At 42.7% G+C, this 19,578-nt stretch overlaps 1 protein-coding gene across 7 annotated transcripts in view; it reads left to right on the forward strand.

Moving 5' to 3' along the window:
* The first annotated feature begins 342 nt into the window (after positions 1-342).
* The window catches only part of EPS8 (epidermal growth factor receptor pathway substrate 8), a 141,762-nt gene continuing 122,526 nt past the window's right edge, over positions 343-19,578 (forward strand). For 3 of the 7 annotated variants that reach the window (XM_052789796.1, XM_052789793.1, XM_052789797.1), the window contains exon 1: positions 1,466-1,682. The gene's annotated coding sequence lies outside the window, so the exon portion shown is untranslated. Of the gene's footprint in view, positions 568-821; positions 1,105-1,462; positions 1,683-19,578 lie in introns of those variants that run through there. The other 4 variants (XM_052789795.1, XM_052789794.1, XM_052789799.1 and 1 more) reach the window with 4 other exon arrangements.

Raw genomic sequence — 19,578 nt, forward strand, 5'->3', positions numbered from 1 at the left:
TGCCTTCAGCTCTCAACCTGCCAGGGAGCCTGGCAAAATAACACCATTTGCAGAGCTCAGATCTTATTTTCGGGAACATTTGCTGGAAAACACCAGGTCAAGGATGGACTAGCACCACTTGACATTCAGCAACCGAACCGCTGCAAACAGTAGCTGAGCAATATCTTCCTTTCTTCTTTTTTAAAAAGTGTTTGAGAAAATCCGTGTCCTTCCTGGAGAAGCTGTCAGGGGCACGACTCTGGCAGTGATGGCTCTGACTTCACCTGCCTCTGCAAATGAGTCACGGAGTGTTATAAAAAGCAAGGACCTGCCAAGTCTCATTTCTTGGAACTGAGTGGAAATTTCAGCAAGCAGCTGCTCTTTCATTAGTTTATACTTTTCCTCTGTGGGTTTCATGAAGAGGGCCTGGAATTACAGAAACTTTGTAGCCTAAAGGACCTGTTGCTGTGTTTGGATAACCGTGGCTCAATCCTGGAAGTGGCTACGTGTTTGGTCTAGATCTGATTTTGATCTTTGTGACGACTCTTGGTGAAGCCTGGAAGGAGACTCGAGAACACAATGAAGCAGGTTTGTAAGTCTTTCAGGATTGGCAATTCAATCCTATCAAAAATTGGGAACGGAACCTCAAAAATCAGATTAGCTCTGCTATGTACTACCTGAAGGGGGGTTCTTTTCATCTGTCTGATGCTGTCGAAAGATTTATGTTTTCTAGCTTTTCTCTGGAGTCACAAAAGGCAAAAACTTATTTGAAAGTGAAATCAGTGAAAACTGATATTCTCAGGGAACAGCCCGATTTTAGGAGTGGAAGTAGCTCATTATAGAAATCACGACTGTGGCAACAGCTTAGCATGAGGACTTTGGCTACCTGTAAGCATGCCAGTAGTATGTGCGCATGGGACTATTCCCTGTGCTGAGTGAAAGCCACGTGTAAGTTGTCAGGGTCAGGAGGAATGTGGTGCCAGATGGAAACAACATAAACAGCTGGGAGATCTCATCCGGGATTTCGAGTGAGGACGGGAGACTTTTGTTCTCGTAGCCCACTCGTTCCAAGCCTGGTTTGGATACACCTACTTCTTCGGGGAAGGATTTTGCTTTGGAGTCTTGGTAGGTTTTGTGAGTGGCTCTTTTTCTTCTTTTTTTGTTGATGAACGCTTACGATCACTTTAAACAACTCCCATGTTTCAGCCCAGCTCCGGGGAGCTGCTCCCACTACCTCTGCGTTTCGTGAGCGCCCTGTAAACCGCAACGGGGAGCGGGAGGCGAGGTGAGGCGGCCCCGCGCCCCCGGCAGCGCGCACAGCCCGCATGGCGCTGGGTGGCAGCCCCGCCGGCGCGGGGGGCTCCGCGGGGCTCCGCGCTGCCCGCCCGCGGGCCCGCCCCGGCCGCGGGCTGGGGCTGGGGCGGCGGGGCCGGGGCCGGGGCCGGGGCGGGGCGGCGGGCCGGCAGAGGGAGCTCCGCTCCGCTCCGCTCCGCCGCTGCTCCCGGTGACCGGCGCCCTCCCCGCGCCGCTCCGGCACTTTGTTGGCGGCGCGGAGCGGAGACCCCGCGCCCGCCCCTGCCCGGAGCCCGGCGGCGGCGGCGGGGAGCCCCGGCCGCCCCGCGCGGAGCCCCGCGGCCGCCGCCACCACCCCCCCCGGCGCGGGAGCTGCGCGGCGCACCCGCCGGAGGAGGACGCCCGGGAAGGTAAGGGGCTGGCGGGGCGGGTTTTCCCCCGGTCGCCGAGCCTCCCCCCCCCCCCGCCCCGCTTTTGTTCCGCCACCCTAAAAGCCTCCCGGGCGACCGCCCGGCTCTGTAATGTGGCGAGTTGCGGGGCATCAACCCCAGGCTCCCCCCCCCCCCCGGTCCCGCCGGCGCGGGCTGGGCGGGCGCTGCCGCCGCCCTCCGCTGGGGCAGGGGCCGCTGGAAAACTCCCTCCCGGGCCCCCCGGGCTGTGCAGGGCTCTGCCGCGGCGGCCGGGGACGGCGCTCGCCGCCGCAGCCTTTCCCTGCCGCCGTGGCTTTACACAGACGTAGCTCCCCGCGTGTGTACGTGTGTATGTATAGGTGTACGTATGTTTTTCTCCCCCCTTGCGGTAACGCCAGCCGCCGCCACACCTGCTCGCACCTTGCCCGCCGGGCTCCCACCGGCAGCGTGCCGCGGTCCCGGGGGCGGCGGGGCGAGGGTCCCCGCCGCTGCCCGAGAAGGGCAACGTCCGTGCCTGGCCCTCCTCCTCCTCCTGCCTCACCTTCTACCAGGTGACTTGGCTTTCACTCCCTATTGTGGTATTTTTTCCCCCGCGGTTAAGCTGGCTTTTCCAAAGCTGGCATGTATTGCTGGTAGCTGGCGAAGGGCAGCCTTCTGGTGCGATAATCCTGTTGCATGCCCGTGTTTCTTTGGTGCTCTGCCCTGCTGTCTTCCTTCTCCTCTGCTGTTGAGCCCTTTCCCTCCATCTGCTAACTTTCCCTGGCGTTCTTCCTTTTTCTGCCCCTCTCGTCGCCAGGAAGTGCACTCCCTTACTCATCGCGCCAGTGCACGAGGGGAGACTTGGGCCCACAGCGGAAAACAGGTTTGTAGCATTTTGTGGCATGATTTAAGGTGCTTCTGCCCACCCCCCCCCCCCCGTAACCTCAGTAGGTCTGTGTTGTATCCGTGAAAGGCAAGACACTGCAGCTTCCACTAAACCCCAGGTTGAAGCCAGCTAGTAGCAGGCAATAGAAGGGTGAAACAAGTTTTTCTTAAGGATGTTGTTTGGGAACCAGCCCTCCCACTCAAAACCTGTGCTTTGTCTTGGCTCGTGGGGCTTGTACCCCTAGAGTTAAAGACATGAAGCAGTATGACCTTTGGTGGAGCCTGCTGTGTGTACTTAAAGTGAAATACTGAAGATAAAAGTATTACAGCTCTGTGTTACATCTACTGGAATATTAACCAAATGATGGATCTCGTGCGTCTTTGCAGCATAGATCCTATTTTAATTGTGCTTCTCCTTCATCATCAAAAATGTGGTCCTCCTCCCTTCCTATTGACCATCTTTCTTCTCGTTTGTGATTGTGCAATGTCTGTATGTCAGCTACAAAAGTTGCTTACATGGGAGAGCATAAAAATGTCCATTTTTGTTGTTAGCAACTGGAAATACTGAATCAGCATTGTGTGACCGGTCTCCTTTCCATGGAGTACCCGTGGAAATGCTGCAACTCTTGCTCTCTGAGAAGCGGTCCTCTCCTAGGCCAGGCTTGAAATGGGTTGGTCGTTTCCTCTCAGTGAGCAGTGGGGACTGCAAAAGGCTTACAGGGTTTCCAAGGTGTAAGGGAGATGCAGCATACCTCATCTTGATTCACAGTTCACAGCAAGTGTAGCATTATTAGCATACGGGTATCGTCAGGTAATGAAATACTGTGCTCAAGGCTCTGTGGAAGCAGGTTGGGGCTGCTGCTTGCTTTTACTGGGGGAGGCTATGGAAATGTAAGTGGCTTTGGACTTTAATTGTCCAACTGGTTTGTATTGTCACATACTCATAATGGCTGCAGTATTGAGTTATGCCTTCTCATAGCTCAGAACAAATGTTTCTGATTGTGTGTAATTTTGAAAGCAGCCAAAGCATCCCATTAGATTTAATCGGAGGGAGGTGACACCCCACAAGCAACAACACCCAATAGTGATGAGGTGCCAGGTTATATATAGCTATAATAGAGAGGGCAAGATTGATCTAAAGATAATTACTTTTGCTGTGAAACGCACAGGCAGAAAAAAATACAGAAGTTTTGCACTTGGCGACAAGTAAATTTGTGAAATATGATTGATTTTCTTTCTGTCCATGGTCTAGCTGTAAATGGCGAATCAGTCACATCAACTGCTGCATTTTTTTCCCCTGTGGGTGAAAGCTTATTAAAATCTAAACATCTGAAGTCGAATAATTGCTGCCCTGAGGGTCAAAATAGATTAAATATATAAGAACTTTTCTCTTCAGCTACTGCAGTGAGATAACAGAAGACTTCAAGTCCACACAATGAAGACTGCACTAATAAAGTACTTGCTAACTTTGATTTCGGTGTCTAGCACTTGTTCCTCTTATACCCCTAATTACAATTCCTGCATCACTCTGTCTCTCAAATGGTGAATGACTGGTCAACGGTACAAGATTTTCTTGAAGACACAGCTTGCAGCTGTGCCAGACAGAAAAATGAAGCCCTTTGGTCTGTGACCCATCCAGACTGTTCTCATTCTGCTGTGGCACTGGTGGCCAGAAAGAAAAGACATTTAACACCTCAGGGCTGTGTTGCTTACGGTACAGTGTGCATGGCCCGATCCTAATATCTCTATTCAAAGAGAATTGGAAAGGGGCTTTGCTTGTGTGTGCATTTTCTGTGTGTGGATAGGTCTGTTTCCCACGTTTCCTTTGAAACGAGGATTTCTTCTTGCTTTCTTACTTAACAGCATCTGGTTCTGTGCCCCCTTTGTCCATAGGGATTCAGAGTTTTCATCATTCTAGTCCTGAGCTGGGTTTGCAAGGAGGCTAATCAACAGCTCACGATTAGATGGCTTTTAACTGATTTTGAAGCTTCAGTATTTGTTTTGTGGTACAGAGAGCAGCATGGTACCTGAAGTACCATTTTTCCTTGTAGTAGGGCCATACTTACACTACCCACTAAAACTGTAAGTCACTAAAAATACCATTGATTACTAAACTAACAGTACAGTTATATGTTGAATTTTCACATTGGGGGAAAAAAAAAAAGAAAAGACAAAGAGGCTAATTTCTTGGTTTTGGTGCTAGTTCTCTAGTTTTTCCAGTATTAAATGCTTTGCATTACCAGAAACTAGAATTCCTGCTTTCAGGGAGGGCTGTAACTGCTGCCATTTGATCTCAACTCCAGAGTTAGATTGATTCATCCATCGATTTATTCATCCAACACACTGAATTTCTCATAGTTTTGTACAGATCTTGATTTAACCCTGATACCTAGGAATTTCAGTTTCCCACCCTAGATTGCAAGTTAGATGATCGCTGTCATCTTAATTTTACATTTTGCTGGGAACTTCAGCTGTTACTGCAGTGCTGAGTGGCTGCTGGGTTTCTCCCTGTTGTGCCCATAGATGAGCTTAGGTATAAGGTCATTAAAGTTTCATCTAAGTCAGTGAGACTATTTGGTGTGTGCGTAGAAAAGCATTTGTATAACTGTTTACGAAACAGAGCTCTTCATTCACTGAAATGGAAAGGTAAGGCAAGGCGTCTTTTATAGCGTTTGATACTCAGAGAACCTACGTAATTTTGCTTGTTGCCTTGCAAGGTTAGTCACAGTCTTCTTGGAAAGACCACGATGATGTGGGAAGAAGCAACCTTTAAATCTGTTTTGTGGGGAGGGATTTTTTCATTTGTTTGTTTTGGTTTTAATTGCATGTCATGGATACTGGGGGGATAAAAAATGAATCAGTCACAATTGGAAACGTTAGCATTAGCTTTTGAGGACCTGTTTTCAGTTTGAGCTGTCACCATGAGCCCACAATCACTAACACATGCTTTTGATTTTATTCTGTAATGTCAGTTTCAGTAAAAATTTTAAATATTAGCCACCTCAAGGCCTTGAATGCTACTAGTTGAATGCTTCCAGTCCCTTCTTCCCTCCCTTCTCTATGCCACTGTCTCAGTAATTAAAGTTACTCATGCTGTGAATCTCCACAGGATTAAGATCTAAAGTGGAAACAGCAAATTACAAATTACTTTCTTTGCATTTATCACCTTTGTGTTTTTCTGAATAGACCTCAGCAACCTTATGTGTTCTGGATAAACAAGGTTAGCAGGCGTCTGTCTCTAGCTTCAAAGGTACAGGGCTAGTACTTTCCATGGAATTTGTACATATCTCCTTAAGTTATTCATTTCTGTGGGGTTTTCTGTTGTGTAGTTTTCTGACACATAACAGCCATCTTCATTACTGATGGTGTGACAGGGGATTCTACTTGCATTTGTTCTTAAAGCTTCACTCAAGTTGGCGTTTTGACCAACCATGGAAATTGCTATGTTCTCTATAAAACTACAAACTAAAACCAAACCTGTATAAAACCCTGGGCTGTGAAATGATGAACTCCTTGTCCTGTAATACTGTGAAAACTTTGTCTGTTTCAACAGAATATTTAGAAAAAACTTACCATTTTAAGAATGGTATCTGTTGAGTGAGCATAGGTATTGCAGATATTCAGTAGCTTAAAGTAGGTTTTGTGCAGATAACTTGTTTTTTATTTTTTTTTCTTTTCAAGAATGCATTGGTTTTACATGAGAGAGAGGATTTATCTTTTAATAATCCAAAATGTTACCACTTAAGGATTTTCTGGATTTTAGAGATTACCACTGCAGGTAAGGGAACATCTGACTTCTTTCAAGCCTCCCATGAGCATAGAGGAGCAGTATTCAGCTGACTTCGTTGTGAAGCTGCCATAGCTGGTTCTTGGGCCAGGGGGCTGGGATTTGCTGTAGCTGCTGGATGCTTCAGACTTAACCTACTGCAAGAGCATCACTGTAAGCCTTAATGTCTGTAGCTCAGGAATGTTTGTAACTGGAAAATAAAGGGATGACTCATGGGATTTGTGTGTATTACTTTGATTTCTACTCCTGCATGTAAAAGCATTTTTAACAATTTGACCAAGTAGAAAAGCAGGCACTAGGACTGCTGCTTCTCCCATCAGTGCTCTGTTCTCCTCCCCCTTGCCTTCCAGAAATTGGCTCAAGTGCAAAGAGAAGCTGAAAGTGAGATGTTAGCAGTACCTTTTTGCTGTTCGTTAATATAGGTCCAGACCCATTGGGAAAGGGAAACGATATTTAACATACCCCCCAAATCAGCTGCATAAAACTTGATCTAAAAAAATATGAGAAATACATGAGATCACAGAAGTCCTTTTGCTCTTCAATACTTGCAGATGCCTGGTGAGATACAAGATTATCCCAATTTTATCAATGTTTTAACTTTAGGTAGAATTTGACATTGCTGCGATTTGTTCACTTAATGCTCCTAGTGATTTGTCTTTCACCTGAAATGTGAACTTTGGTTAATGAGCACTTTCTTTCATTCTGGGGTGGTTGAGAGGGCTTAATGTTAATTCAGCCCTCTGAATGCTCCTTTCATGCAGACTGAGGACTCTGCTCTTCGTTCTGATGTACTCTTCCTTCTTCCGATGCCGCTGCTCTTTTTGCTTGCTTCCACAGTGTGTCTGAGGTGTTGTCTTCTCTATCTCCTGAGTCAAAGAACTCTTTGTTTCCAGTGTAAAATATAATTTGGAGTAATTAGCCTTGAGAAAGCTTTCTTTTTCTAATCCGTGAGGGATTTAACACTTGGTGTTTCAGAGAGCTAGGTATCTGGTTGATGCAGGGATTCGTTAAGAGTTCAGTGCCTGTGAGAATCCCAGTGTACATCATAAAAATATTTTGAATGTGCAGTTCTATTACTCAGAGCATGTGAATGTGAGACCTTTGTGCAAAGAGCGAGACATTCATCTTGTATGTTGAGTTCTTCACTGTAACTGGGTGCACCTGACAATGATATAGCAAGGACTATGCAATGAAATTGAGTTACATCATGAGGAGTTTGTGATATCAAGTTGTAATAAAATTCAACTTGATGATCTTCCGTGCCATTTTAAAAATGGCATGGAAAAGTCAGCCATTTATAGATGTGCCTCTAATGTAATTTTCAGCTTTGCACAACATGTCTTGAGAAGCCAGTGAGTGCATTATACTGCCTTCAGTTGGAGATATAAATATACATCTATGTTTCACATTCAGAATTGGGTGGCAGGCTGTGTATTTAAATACACATTTTTCTTCTTTCACATCAATGTCATCTTATGCTCGGTTTTCCCAAAGTGGAATTACTTATTCTCTTCTCCACTTCTAGCATTATTTATTGCTTTGCAATTCTTCCCATGCTCTCGCAACCTTAGTGTAATGTTTCATCTCTTCTGTTTCCTTCTCTTCCTGTATTTATGCATAAAGAATTGTCTAGGGGTGAGGACAGAGGGCTGGCAGGTAGGAGGGTGGAGTCTGTTCCTATTTCAGCCGCAGACTTTGTTATGGCTAATAAATCCAGGCTAACTGGTAATTAGCTTCTTATTGCTATCCCACATACAGAGGGCAGAGTGAGGAATCTGGACTTAGTACTTTAGCGTCCATTAGGTAAATTACCCCTGTGTGACGAATGTCCTACCACTGCTGAGAAACAAACACGGCTTCTCCTTTGCAGTCACTGTTTCCCTTCTCGTGGCTGCTTCTGTGCTAAAAGCACTGCTGCATTTTGAGCCTTACCTTCAGCTTTGGTCTCAGTTCTCCCTGCTCAGCCTGGCTCCTGGGTGAGCTCTTAAAGTTTTCCTTCCTTCTCCACTTGCCCAAGCCATGTTTCTCCACCATCTTCCATATTGTGGTCCCTCCTGCTCTTGAGTCTTGGTATAACTTTAGTCTCCTGTTTATTTTCCTTTCTGTTTCTTTATTTATCTCCTAAGTTTTCCCTACCCTTTTTGTTTTACTTCACTCTTCAGTTGCACATAGTGCTCTGTGTCCAACTTTGCAGAATGCACTTCACGGCACTTCTTGCAGTAAAGCTTTTTCTTGCTCACAAACCAACTCTTTTTACCCTTTTGTGTCATTAGTCTTCCAGTGTCTTCTGAAATGCATTTCAGATCCATTGATCTCACTGGGACACATCGTATGTGAAATTACATGTGTAGTCAAGTCTTTGTGGGATAGGGTTTGAAAAGTCATGTCTTCTCTAGAGGTTTAACGCTGTGCACTTTGTCTAGGCAATAATTTTAAGCTCACTTCAAGCAGTTCTAGAGCTCAAGACCTGAATAGGAGGTGTTAGAGTGTGTGTAGGCATTTGTTTTCCCTATGTGAATGAGGTGTCTAATACACACAAAGTCTGTTCAATCAACGTCTTACTGAATATGAATGTAAGATATTCCCAGAAGTGCCTTCAATACGTGGTGGCATTTGTTCTTTTCTACTTAGAATTTACAGTTTTTCTCACTTTTTATATTAAAGCTAAATGTTGACATGCAAGAAAAAGACGTGTTCATACATTTCTTAAAAGTGACAGAACAGAATACAGTCCTGGAGGAGAAGCAAGTTGCTGTTGAGGCCCAGTCTTGGTGATGACCGATTGAAGTCACAGTTTTGTGCAGCTTATCGACAGTTTGACTTCTTCAGAGGGGCTCAGACTTCCCGTTTGGGGGTTTGGCAGATGAGATGGTCCTACTGGCCTACGCAGTACAGCATTTTGTGCCCCGCAGTGGCGAGTAGCTTAGAGCAGCTGGCAGCAGTGAACTATGTCTTCCCGGGTGTTGTAGTTTAACCCCAGCCGGCAGCTAAGGCTCACCCAGCCGCTTGCTTACTCCCCCCCCAGTGGGATGGGGGAGAGAATCAGAAAAGTGAGAAAACTCATGGGCTGAGATAAGGACAGTTTAGTAGGTAAAGCAAAAGCCACGGACGCAAGCAAAGCAAAACAAGGAATTTATTCCCCACTTCCCATGGGCAGGCAGGAGTTCAGCCATCTCCAGGAAAGCAGGGCTCCAGCACCCCTAACGGTGACTTGGGGAGACAAATGCCATCATTCCAAACATCCCCCGCTTCCTCCTTCTTCCCCCAGCTTTCTATGCTGAGCATGACGTCCTATGGTCTGGAATACCCCTTGGGTCAGTCGGGGTCAGCTGTCCCGGCTGTGTCCCCTCCCAACTCCTTGTGCCCCCCCAGCCTCCTCGCTGGTGGGGTGGGGTGAGGAGCAGAAAAGGCCTTGGCTCGGTGTGAGCACTGCTCAGCAGTAATGACAACATCCCTGTGTTATCAACACTGTTTTCAGCACAAATCCAAACCACAGCCCCATACTAGCTACTATGAAGAAAATTAACTCTACCCCAGCCAAAACCAGCACCCTGGGGAAAGTGTTTGCTGACTTTATTGGAGGGGATGGATGCGCAGAGCATGAGAGTTTATGTCCCATCAGATTCTTTGAGTGTTTTAAGCTGTACTTTTATAACTCTGAAAGTTCTTACTGTCCAAAGAGATCTCCATTCCCTTTTTTAAAATCATCTAAAGATCTTGAAGACAACTGTTTTGACTTTTTGCCTCAGTTTTCCTATTTATAAACAAAAAATCTATCTGTGTCTCAGGAGTTCTGTGAGGCTTAATTAGCAAATGTTTACACAGCCTTTTGAAGATATAAAGCACCATATAAATGCTAAGTAGTATTATTATTACCACCAGCTGCTTACTTGTAATTGCAGTAATAAAAGTTTCAGTGCTGGTGGTTGTATTATTGTTGTTCTAGATACAGTTTTTGTGAACACCAGAGACATTGGGGTGGTGGTAAAAGTGACAGTGCAGACCATGCTGAGGTACAATGTGTGGGAGAGCTGAGATGAGAGAAGCTGTGCTTCCAGCTATGGAATCTTTGTGAAGGACTTCTTTAAAAAAAAAAAAAAAAAAAAGTCCATAACTGGCAAAGAGTAAAACCTCTTCTGCAGTATGCCAGCGGTTTACAAGTCACAGGGCTACTGGGGGGTGGTGCATGCTGTGCAGTGTCTCACCTGATGAGGAATGAGCTAGCAGCAGTTGCATTCCTGACATTGGCATGTAAAAGAAGGGATCTTTTAGAGATGATTGATAATTGGTAGCATAGGAAAAGAGATGTGGTATAAATCACAATTAGCCTTTAGGATTTTTTTTTTTTAGGTCTACTTTTGTAAAACATCCATGACTTAATGCTGAGCTATTTTTATTAATGTTCTTGCGCTTATCTCGCATAACCAGCTTGTTAAAAGAGGATATGAACACTTTTTAAGCCTCTGACTTATAAATTGTGAGAAAGAGAAAAGAAGATTGATTCCCACAGGCTTGAAGGTAGATTCATTTCTCTTCTAGTTAGCAAAATGAGAGCGGGGGAAAAATTAAGCTGAAGACTTAGTGGGCCAATCAGTTTTAGCCAGGTAGAAAATCATTAGATTTAGCTCTAATGTACAATTTAATTGTCAAACTTTAACCTAAAAGGAAATAAATGCAGGGGAATTCTGTTTTGGTAAATTGATGATAATATCTTCAAGTCATTTCTGCCTGAAGTAATAAGGGTAAGAAAAAAAAATAATAACAAAGGAGCACTGAGGGGGAATAATTATTTTGCTAACGTCTCCTGAGGATCTCAGGGGGTTACTCGGCTGCATTTTAAGGAGAATATTGTGCTGCTGGAATGTTGGAGAGGATTGATAATAATTGTGCTTTGAAGAAAACTTCTCTGTTCTTTTTACTGTAAACAGCTGAGATAAGATGGAAAAGTTTAGAAGAATGCAACACCTTCTGTGAGTTCTTTCAGCATTCTTAATTGCTCATTATGAGATCTCTATTTGAATATTGTTGTTAGATATTTCTGATGATTTTTAGGGGGTTCTAGTTTACTAAGTCGGGCTGTCAAATTGCCTATAACAAATGATCTGTTTCTAATCATATCTTAATATCGAGTATAATGCTTATTTAAATTGCTAGGGATGTTTCCTAATAGCTTCTGGATCAGTTCTAATTATGAAGACGTGAATCAGTTAACATGTTGGAGAGATCACACGGATCTGGGTCATGGGCGGCATGATTTCATAGTGGCTGCACTGCAAGTACTTCTAGAACAGAAATGATGCAAAGCAGGGAACTGATTCAGTCCTTTATGATTATGTGTAAGCAAATTTTCAGACAACTTTGAACATCATTAAACAGCAAGAAGAAAAGGCAGCAGCCTTCTTTTTTTATTTTTTTAATTTTAGGGAAATCCTATTTTAAAAACAACCATGAAGCGTACAACCACAAAGTCCTTCTGCATAGAAATAGAAACAGTTTAAACACACAGAGGTAGGCAGTATAACCCTGAGGACCATATGGAGATGTCCCAAATTGGCAGGTTCATAAAATGTTGCTTTAGCTGCTTAAAATATTTTCAGTAGCAAAGTGGAAGACAATTCATAGCATTGTATTAAAGTTGTTCTCTCTTTATTGTGTGAGACTGGTGACACCTCATTTTGAATAAAAGTCTGGGTTTTCTTGAGGTCTGTGGGAAAGAGCAACTGTTTTATGCTCCCTGCATACAGCGGTACAGCAATTTGATAGGAATTTCTTTTTCTGTTATCCTAGACTGCAACATACAGTGGTATAATAGCTATCTTTTGAAGTACAGAAAATCTGCCTAAGGGGCCATAATTTTAAAGTATAATATGAAATGCTGTTTTAATAAGGTTTGCTTCTTGCACGTTTTAAGTGCAAGGAAATGTGTGTGTTGAAACCTTGCTAATCCTTCATTTGCACAAAGTATTTGGCTCATTCCCTAACTGTCAAGGAATTAATGGTGTGCTTCAATGAGGTCTTGCATTACTAGACTGTAATTATTTTTGTAAGAGATTCTACACTGTATTTGATGGTGCTTTATGAATTATCATAATAAATAAAATGAAATTGCCGTTGTCAAAACATATGAGCAAAGTAATCTGATTTCTATTGTTTGTGTACTCACCGGCTCACGAAATTGAGTAATTTCCAGTGGACTTCCAGGCTGTTCATACAAGTTGGTGAGGTTTGCTGTGTTGTATTGTTTTGCTTGTTCTTGTGACAAGTTAAACAATGGTGTAGCTGGGAAGAAGCAACTCCATTGACGAGATGACAACACATCTCTTCTGTACTTCCTCCTTTGGCCTTGTACTTGAAAAGGGAGCAAAAAGGCAACGCATATATTGGTTCACTTAATGAATTCAGGTCCTCATCTGAACCGTGACGGCGTGACCTCTGGCAGTTATTGTATGGTAACAGGCTTTAAATTAAGTTATTCAGAGGAGTGCTTACAGCAGAGATGTCAGGACAGTGCAGGCATATCCAAGCAGATTTTAATTGTGCTCCCCCAGTACCAGAAACAGGCTACAGTTGCATTGGACTCCTTGCCTCTTGGCAGAGGACAGAGGTCCTTGCTGCCATGCCTAGACTGGGTCCAGTACCCAAACCTGGGTATGGTGTCTGCACTGTAGACACATCTTCCATCTGCATGCTTTTCTGGAGGTCTGCACCTAGCTAAAGCAGACTATGTAGAAGATAGTACATATCATTTGCTTCTCAGGCAGACGGAGTCAGTGGGATAAAATCTCAGTTTCAGAATATCTACCTAAGATTTTCTCTTTGGTTTATTACAAATGTTCGTATGGTCATAGCTCCTCCAGATGTTAGCCAGTGACTGGAGGCTTGTTGTACTAGGCACTCAATTTCAAGAGAATTTTATTATTTAAACATTGTGTCTATTTTTAAGTCAGATAATCTATAAAACCTGTTTAAAGCCATGAGGGATCATTACATCATCTAGTTTGACCTCCAGAGTGTATGAAGGAGGAGAGTTTCTGCCTTTCTATTTCTGGTAGAAAAATATAAAATAAGACTTCATGTCCTTCCTCTCTAAGGAAGATAGACACAATAATTTAAAGTACCTGCCTCTGGCAAACATTGGCATATTTCACGAAGTACATTAGTGAATTTTTAGTGGTTCTGTGTTTGGATTGTGTAAATGCCGGTACGTGGTGCTACCCTCTAGATGCTGTTGTTTGTATTTATATATATATTTTTCTGGCACATAGCAGATGCAATCCAGGTTTTCTCCTCTACACATAGACCTTTTCCCCCCAAACCTCATAGGCTAAAAGCAGATGATCCTGGAGTCTGTACTGTTTTCTCTTCATGCTTTGCTGTATAAACTCAGGTCAGTTTCTGAACCACTGTATACTTCTCTGCGTAATCATTTTTTGCTCACATGGCAGACTGAGACACTTGGTTGCAAAACAGTTTCTAAGAGTTAAAGGCTGTATTACCCTGTGGGAGAAATCCATGGAAGTATTGGGGAGGTTCTTGTATTGGTTCATCTTGATATTTGAGAGACTCGGGGCCTTCTTACCTCCTAGACCATGGACATGGTGGTGTACGGCAACTGGGATGTCCAGATACGTGCTGTGCTAGTAGTCCCAATAGTGCCAGCAATAACACTTTTTCTCCATGGTCGTGTCTCCCTTACAGCTGCTACTGAACGAGATTCACAGATGTCACTTCAAGCAGTTTTAAGTTGAATCCACAAAGACTGTGTGGGAATGTGTCACAAATCCTTCAAGTCCTCCTTGGTCTTAAAACCTCCCTCGCAGAGCTTTAGTGCAGTGACTTCTTTAGGATGTAAAGAAAAGTGCATGGTAATTTTACAGATGACCTTACTCTTTATGTGCTCCCTGCATGGGACTCTTTCTTCCAGTAATGAGGAAATGTTCTGAGGCAGTGTTGTTGCCATGATGACATAAAGTAATGGAGACTTCCAGATATTCCCCTGTTCTTACCCTGTGATAGACATGTGCCTTCAGGGATCAACTGACCTTAAAAATGGTGCTGATCTGGAGCTTGGGGGTAATTTTTGTTGTATGGAAAATTTTTTTTTCATAGGCATTGGGGTGGTGATGTTGCACTTACTGATTAGAAACCATATATGATTAGCATTCCTGGTCTACATGTGTACTCTCCACTCTGGACACATATTCCCCCTAGAGCTTCTAGAAATGCACTGAGTCGTCGTTCTAGCAGGAAAAAAATGCAGGGCTTTTGTCCTCTCTTTCTTTTTCCTTATTTATGCCTTTTAGACAATACGTGTACGTATTCTGCACAGATAGTTTTTAGTTTCTTTCCAATTTTACAACAGCTGTGTATTTTGTTTTTGTCTAGATCTAGTGTCTTTCCCAGGAAAACCGCATCTGTTGACGTACATAATGTCCATACTGCTGTCTTCAGCAGTTGGTGTGTTCCAGACAATGGTAGTTCATGTACTGTGAATCTGATGGAGCATAGGCTCTGGTGTATAGTGGTACTCAAATGTCTGTGGCTTAGCAGAAAGTCTTCTCCCCCTTCGCTGGATGTAGTGAACGGAAATCTTTTGTTTCAAAACTTACCAGGAATTGCCTAAGACCCACCTTGACCAGTTTAAAGGTATTCTTTGGCCCTGTTGGAAATGTTCACTGATAAAGCTTGGTAGTGGTGTTTGTGAAGGAGTTGCCCTCAACCACGGGAAGAGGGTTGATTCAGGATCAAAATCTTGATCTATAAATACTTATTTGCTCCACTGATATTAATGGAACGACTTGTCTGTCTGCCTGTTGTTTAACTTAAGTGCTTGTAAGATTGAGGTCCAAAATCTCAGATTAAAAAACCAAGAATCCTCACAAAAAAACCGAAACAAGCCCCAAGAAAATTTGGGTGCTTGTTTTATTCATAGAAACTTAGATAATTTGGAAACAATTTAAAAGAATTTGTCGCTATTCTTTTTATTTTTTTGTGTCCTCATCTTACTGTGAGACACATCTTTTGTTTGAAGTGTGTACTATTTTAAACAAGCGTTACGTTTTCATGAAAACTCTGCTGGGCAATGTCTAACTCCAGACAGAAAAGCAAATAAACCAAGAAAACCCCTCTGTTTATCTGAGATGAGAGGGCTTTTTTAAAGAAAAAGAGAGAGAGAGAGAATCTAAACCTGCCTAATGATCTCCCTTGTCTCTCTTTAATGTTCCTTCATGTTCTTCTGCAGTCCTCAGGAATTACTCTGTCTCGTTGGTGTGTCACTGGGGTATGAACTACAAAGAAGTATTAAAAAGCTACCTTCTTTAGACTCTACAGTGAAGAGAGGCTGAAAGTGCTGCAATACATTGTTTCATATAGTTGATTCTGATTTTACTCTGTTCAGTTGTAGGTTTCAGATGAGAAGTGGAAATTCAGAGATTGATGTAAGTGCTTAATGACAGATAATGTCTTTTGGGTGCTTTCTGTACCCTGGTGAAGTAAACGTGAGGATTAATCTTTGGTTCGGGGCTGTTTGTTTTATAAATAGCTGAGATCTCTTGCATGCAAGGTTGGCTATTTAGGGTTTCTGAAGCTAGTGAATGATGTACGGCAGCTCATCCTCAATTTTACTACTCAGTATTGCCTCAAACGAAGCTAAGGAAGTTGTACTGTAAACTTGTCTAAGCTCTTCTCTGTTGAAATCCCTCACAATTTCCAGTTGCTTGCTAGGCTGAAGAATCAGCTACCATATTTCCGTATCGGCGTCGTAGAGGTAGGTGTACTAGCTGTGGTAAGTGATGTGAAGATGAAAAAGTGGGGGCTGTTGACTGGGGAATGAGCAGAACGGTAATGTATGGGGCCTCATTTTGCCTCCATTAAAAACGTGAGTATGTGACTGTTGAGAGTTAGGAGAGCCTTCAGGGTATCCTGCCATGAGGCACTTCAATTTGTTTTCACTCAATTCTTTCTCTATCTAGACTTATCCCTGTAAAGGCTAACAGTTAAATGGGAAGCACATCACTAATTTTCTTGCTTATGAACCCTGTGTTTTTCATAGCATCCACTGTATGGATGGAGCAAAAGAAACTGCTTTTGTTTCCATATGTTTTTACAGTCTCTAGATCTTTTGCACTGGCTGCAGACCTGTATCGCTAGCTACTAGACAGTGAAAGCCAAAATGACTGCCCCAACGACCCTAGAAAATTAAACCCCCAGCCATGGTTTCAGTTGGGGCTGTGACAGCGGTAGCAAACAGAGGTCTGGAGCGGGGCATGTCAGTGCTGCTGCTTGGGAAACCAGAGCTTGTAGCTTTTATCCCTCTTTTGCAAAGCCCTGGGATTCTTCTGTTATCTTGAGTTCAGTCTGCTAAGTCTTGTTAAAACAATAAACTGGCTCACCTCCAGTACCATGATTTTATCTTGAATTAATAATAAGTTGTCTTTTCTCACAAAGACAAGTACTTTTGTTTGAAACTAAAATTGCTTTATCTTCTTGGGGATTCTAACATGTTAGCTAACACATTAAATGTGGTGGGGGTTTTTTCCTAATAATCCTTTGCTATCAGGCCCTTTGATCCGCCCTGGATTTTAACAAGTCGTTTAAAAACAGATATCTATTTTGGCAATTTGACTGTGATGCTCTCTCTCAAATCAGTTACCATTTTGAGAATGACATCCGAGTCTGCCTATGTTTCTGCATGACTGGAAGCTGTCACTACTCATTTAAACTTATTAGTGCTGGAAATGGATATGCTGGTTCTTCTAACAGGGATGAAACATGAGGCACCAGCATTCAAATTCAAATGCTGTTCCCGAGAGTAAAGGAAGAGGTGACTGTAGTCTTGAGAGCTTGGACAATTAGGGGTGAAAGCTGCATTGCAGCTCAAAGAGGTGTTGAGCGCTTTGCTTACAGGTTGCTAAAAGCAGGCTGTGGCATTCTGGGACAATTCAAGAAAACACTGTGTTTTAAGATAAAAGTTTAATAGAAGGATGCCATGCTTTAGCTGAAGATTATACCATGAAAGACACTAAATTTTGCTCTCAAGAGGAACCTAAGTTGGGAATTCTCATTTTGGGGAGGGGGGATGAGAATGAGAAATTAGACTTTTAAGAGGGCAGACGCAAAGCTCAGACTGAAAGCTAAGCCTCTGTAACAGTCCACACGTACACTGAAGGTATGCAAAAGGATTCTTCAGAATACAGACCTGGAGAATGAAGGCCACAACCCTCCAGCTATCTTTAAAGGACCTGAAGAACGCAGGACACACGAGCACTGCTGGCACACGGTCACTTTTCTCATCAAAAAGGGCTGTGAGCCGAAAGAGCAGAAAGACAAAAGGAGCCCCTGGGTGACTTGAGCTGTAACCGCTCCCACTGCTCTTCTTACAAGACTGTAGTGTGTGAACCCATATATTTTAATATCTTCATTATTCTTCCACTTTGTTACATCTAAGTATATTTCCAGAACAGAGATTATTTTCCCTTACTTCTTCTCTCACTCCCGTGCCCAAGTACAAGCCCAGAGCTTGCTTGTAATAGAAGTATTTTGATTGACAGTATCTCCACCATTTGAGACTAGTGGTGTGCTAAAATGAACAACTGGTATTTCAGAAACTGTAAAACTGACCTGACAAAGTGTGATTTTCATTTTTTTCCTTTTTTTTTTTTTTTCCTTCCCTTCTCTCACCACGTTGTAGATGTGTCTTAATTCTGACGCTGTCATGCAGTTATGCCACTGGTTAACAACTTCTGCAACGTGTAGAGAACATGCACTTTGAAATGCTTACCTGGTCAGCTGGTAAACAGAACTTAAATGATAGTTATAAATGTATCTTGTTTTAACCTTTTTCTCTAAATAGAGTTCAGACTGCAGCAGTAATACAATGATCTTGTCCGAAGCTGATGGCTAATAGAATGCAAAGGTGATTTTCAAGGTGATGGAAATGGTTAGGACAGACTAGATGTTACTAATGGATTTGCGACTTCCGTACTGCCTCTTAATAACCCATTAATTTCTCTGTAACAAACTAAGGGTTGTGACCGTCTGCTTAACTACCAGCCTTTTTAAGGTAAGCTTACAGTTCTGCCAACCTCCGATGTAACAGCTTAGAGGCTCTTTCTTCTCTTGACAGATAATAATATTGGGAGGAAAAGGAAGTTTTGCAACACTTAAACTTCCTGAAGAAAAAAAGGCTGTTAAGATTCCTTTAAAAATAAATTAAAAACAAAACAAAAAAATTCAATGAGTCATAGTTTACAAGAACATCAGCTTTTTTTTCTCTGTGATGATAACCAAGATATAATTTTTTTCCCATTTATCCCAAAGGAAGGCAAACTTTGCCAGCTTTTGGCTGGTGCTACACTTCCGTATTGCAATCGCATTTAAAGGAATAGTATAAAATTTCATCCATCGGTAAAATGAGGATGCTTCTGAACAATTAATAGAATCCCTTCACATCAGGTTTGAACATTGAAGAAAAGGAAATGATGAATCAGTTGAAAAAATGTATGAGGAATTTCTAAAAGGCATAGTATAAATAACCAAGCTGGATATTTGCAGAAATGCTTATAAAAGAAAGCCATTTTCATTGTAGCAAGTAGTCTGCAGCTCACTGATTTGGAAGAAAATGCTGCTTTGATTAACAAAATTAATTTCTGTAACACAGCGGTGAGACTTTGGCTCAGATTAAAACTGAAATATTCTCTTATTAAAGCACTAATGCTAATTAGTGAATGAAAGACTCTTCCAAGTCAAGTCATGTTTTCTGTGTGAAGTAATGACCTGATCTTAAAGAAAAGTCTTGCCTGATCAGCCTTTGAGGTATTGCGCTAGGCATTACACATTTTTACAACTCTTATGCTAAATAACATTTTAAAAAGATGTGCTTTTATCTAATGGAGGTGTGCTATATGTCAAATTTTCAGCTTATGGGGACCATCCTGTTCTCCCGGATGACTTTTTTTCACAACTCATTGAGTTCTTGCTTTTGAATATCTGTTGTGCATAGGTTTTTCTCTTGACCTCCTGGAAAAAAAAGTGGTTTTATGATCTTTAGTGAAATATTATTATTTATTTTGCTTTTTCCCCCAAGCACTTAAAATAACAATATATTAATAGTTATCTCGTCCATTTTGTTCTCACAGTTGCAGTAGTGTAGAGCATCAGAAATCTGGTTTGTCCTGGACCTTGAAAGGAAAGTTGCTATGGCGACTGGGCACTGTATATCCCATTTGGGACTTGGGTTAGGTGTGC

This window comes from Harpia harpyja, chromosome 6 (genome assembly GCF_026419915.1).
Source record: "Harpia harpyja isolate bHarHar1 chromosome 6, bHarHar1 primary haplotype, whole genome shotgun sequence".
In the NCBI taxonomy this organism is placed as follows: domain Eukaryota; kingdom Metazoa; phylum Chordata; class Aves; order Accipitriformes; family Accipitridae; genus Harpia; species Harpia harpyja.